The sequence below is a fragment of the Psammomys obesus genome, unplaced genomic scaffold (genome assembly GCF_907164565.1).
Source record: "Psammomys obesus unplaced genomic scaffold, mPsaObe1.curated_primary_1811, whole genome shotgun sequence".
NCBI classification, from domain to species: domain Eukaryota; kingdom Metazoa; phylum Chordata; class Mammalia; order Rodentia; family Muridae; genus Psammomys; species Psammomys obesus.
Genome location: NW_026596222.1, coordinates 2602 through 6570, shown reverse-complemented (window position 1 = coordinate 6570; position 3969 = coordinate 2602). Strand labels below are relative to the sequence as shown.

At 36.7% G+C, this 3969-nt stretch overlaps 1 pseudogene; it reads right to left on the bottom strand.

Moving 5' to 3' along the window:
* Positions 1 to 1978: 1978 nt before the first annotated feature.
* Positions 1979 to 2547, bottom strand: LOC129668017 (immunoglobulin kappa variable 4-1-like; annotated as a pseudogene).
* Between the last annotated feature and the right edge of the window lie 1422 nt (positions 2548 to 3969).

Genomic DNA, 3969 nt, shown 5'->3' with positions numbered 1-3969 from the left:
GCAACTATAAATAATGGCAAAACTATGCAGTCAAAGCAATCAGTATATGCTTCTCAAGGAGTCCCAGCTCCTGGGGACCTCAATGTGGAGAATGCTTAAGAGACATGGAACTATCATATAATTCATGTACTCCTGTACTAGGCATGATCTTGAACAAATATAAACCAGTACAACATAGATATATACCCATACCCATATTTATTGCTGCACTATCTACAGTAGTATGAACTAAATCAACAAAATGTGTATCAACAAATGAACAAATAACAAAAGGAGGTGCATATGTGCAAAGATGTTTACTCAGCCATAATAAAAATGGGAATCTCAAATGTGTTAAATTTTTTGGTTAAATATATTGATGTTTCAGAAAAAGCTCATGGTACATTTGAATTAGAACTTATTTTTCTGTGTTTTGGGATAGAGTTCAGCCACCTTCCTGGACCAGGCTGATTAGTAGTACTCTTGAAACCTTCCACATCTTGATGATTTTCTTAATGCATGCTCCATCAGCAAGTGTGAAAACCACTGGACAGAAACAATCAGGTTTCTACTAATGACAACATGAGTGGTTGAGTCAGGACTTTCTCAGAGTTGCAGCCTTTTGACTAAGTTGTAAGTGAGACCCTATTGCAAAATGAAAAGAAGAAGCAAAGAAGGTTGTACTAACATCCTCACTGGTCTTACAAGAAGGTTTTCTTGAGTCAGCAGATGAGAATGCAGCCTCGATAGTACCTTGACTGTGGCCTACGAGAGCCCGAGGGAAGGATCCAGACATACCCTGCTATTGTATCGGGACATATTCGACCTTCTATGTCTTTTCTATGCAGGTTTTTAAAACTAAAATTTGAACCCAAAAGTGTGGGGTGTTTGCACGTGTACTTTTGTTGACTCATTTCATATATTGCTTTCTTTATTAATTCATCATTGGTTTATATTCTACACTACCAGACTTAAGAAGAGCTCCCAGAGCATGATTTGACCCCCATTCTCCTGGTAGATTTACCTCCATCTCTCAGCATGTGTATATAATTATCAGTTGGTGTGTTTCTTGGGAAAACCAACAACTGAGCCTAGTCCAAGAGTATGTGCATCTTTATTTCTTAGTTTCACATGAGGTTTTTAAAATGTTTTTAATTCTATAATTTGGGGAGTGTTGTTAGACTAAATTGTTGTTTGTTTGTTTCCTTTTCCCCTGCTCCTCAACTATATTGGAGTTTTCTGTCTTGCAGAGTTAGACAAGATACTGATGTTCTTTCTTGCTAACCATTTCCATCTATTCAGTTATGAAATCGACATTTTCCTGTGCTCTCACAATTCAGACACCTTTTCTTTTTTCTATATGTACAGCATTTTTGTAGTTATCTTCTGTAGTGCTGTCTTCATGGTCATGGTCATTTCCTTAGTTTATGATTTTCTTGTAATATCCTTATTACTCCCCCAACTTAAACTTCAATTTTTCTGGACATAGTTAACTTATTTGGCAATTACCTACTATCAGGATCTACTATCAGGCACTATGAAGAAAGAAAGGAAGGAAGAAGGGAATGAATGAAGGAAGGAATGCAATAATCCTTTTCTATAATCTAGAAAAACCAAGATATGCACTCTTTCCTAGAACTTCCAAATTGTAATAAAGTTTTCCATCATCATAACTATGTTGGATATTAGGACTCCAACACTGAAAATGATATGTCTCTTAAATTCAAGTAACAGAGTTTGTATTCATGTGTTACAGAAGGAATACAAAGATAATAATGAATTATTATTATTTTTTGCATTTTCATATAAATTTTATCATACCAAAAGAAATCAGAATCATTGAAACCATAATTTTGTACTGGGCTTTGCAAACTTCCTCATCATGTTTACAGGCACAGCTGCTATCAGGCCGAAGGGGGAAGTGTGCATGGCCAGGGCTGTGTGTGGTGCAGGCAGCTGGTGAGACTCTCAAGGAGGTTTGTGTTGGAGGCTGAAGCACTGTGGGAGGAGTAGTAAATTTCTGCAGACAGTAAGAAACTGCCAAGTCTTCAGCCTGCACACTGCTGATGCTGAGAGTGAAATCTGTCCCAGATCCACTGCCTGTGAAGCGATCAGGAACCCCAGTGTCCCAAGTGGATGCCCAATAGATCAGCAGCTTAGGGGATTGCCCTGGTTTCTGCTGGTACCAGGACAATATGTTCTTTTGGCTTTTAGAGCCTAAAAGACTCTGACTGGACCTACAGCTGATGTTAACCTTCTCTCCTGCTGACACAGCCAGGGAGGATGGAGACTGAGTCATCACAATGTCTGCACAGGCACCTGCAATCAGGAATACATAATAAATATGCATATGAACACAAACACAGACTGTAAAAGGTGTGAAACTTGCCATTTAACATCTTTGTACTATTGTGTTTTCAGAGTATTATGTAAGAAATAATGAGTCTGGCACAGTCTAATTTCTTATCTAAAAAAAAAAAAATGATTTTGCCAAGATTATAAAGTTTTGACTTTCTCACCAGACACCTAAAGCAGCAAGGATAGGAAGACCTGGGTCTGTGACTTCATTTTGCTTCCCCTGTTGTCTGATGCAGTTCAGTTCTTACTGCAAAGGCTGGTTTATAAATTCTCAGCAGCTGAGGTGGGCTGTAGGAGCCCATGCAAAACAGTTAGCAGATACAAAAGCAAATGCCTGTGCAGTGTCTGTGAGTGTAGCTGGTGTCATTCAGCAGTCAAAAATACTATTACAGGGAGCATGAGCAATCACTGAAAAAGATTGCCTTACAGCTCTCAAACAGAAAAGTACTAGGTGCTCTAATAGCAGACCTGAGTTAAAATCTCAGACATATTTAAATCAATTGACTTCTGTAGAAACATTAGTAGAGCTATCTCAGATCGACAGTCTTAGGAAAATGATAGGATATATTAAAAAAATCACAAAAACTACAACAATAAGAAAGAAACAGAATAAGAAAACACGTCATAAAAGAAGCAAGAAAAAAGAAGAAAAGTGGAAAGGAAAAAAGAGAATTTATGCTAAATGTGTTCAATATTACCCATCTCCAAAGCCACTCTTATACTGAAGACAGAGAGCAGACATTTGGGTTGTAGTTTCTTAGATACATAAGGGACTAAGATGCGAAGAGTAGTCCAGAACTCACTCTGTGGAAATCCTTGTGGGCATTAATTTATACTGATATCTGAAGAACTTTACTCTAGAAGCAAAGGGTACCCATCCAAAATTAACAATTATTCTCCCCACAATGTAAGGAAATTGAAAGAAGGCTCTAAATCCAGAGAAATAACAGGGGAAAAAACAGATTTTTTTTCATGAAGTTACTGCTGTAAATCATCACTACCATGATATTTTATTAAAGAAATACAAATGCCAGTCCAATTTAGAAATTAGTAGCATTGACACTGGATTAAGATAGGCTTCTGATATTGTGAACAGGTAAGTCTCTCCAGAAGGGGGCCCAGCCACCCTAATCTACATAATGATTTTATAGAGAACAATAGAACACTACATCAGCAATTGTTGACATCAGTGAATAAAATATAAGGCTGTGAATGAAAAATCAATATCAATGAGAGAAATTACAGAAGTTGCCAAGATTTCATAATATTCAACTGTAAAACTATACATAAAAAGTAAATTATACATCCAGAATTATATGTAAACTATAAGAGAAAAATAAATAAATAAAATACATGGCAAGGAGTATAATTTCACATCTGTATTCCCAGAACTGGAGACAAAAGCAGGAGATTCATGAGTCTGAGGCCAGGCTGGGGTACATACCAACTTCTGGGACAATCTAATCTATACATGGAGACAATCTCTGAAAAACGTGTATCAGTAACCAACTGGTTACAGAAAGCTCATGGCACCATTAAGCCACAAATATTATTGAAATATAAATAATCATTTATCAAATATGCATATCCTTTTTTGGCTTACATATAAAATTTTATACATCTATTATTTAG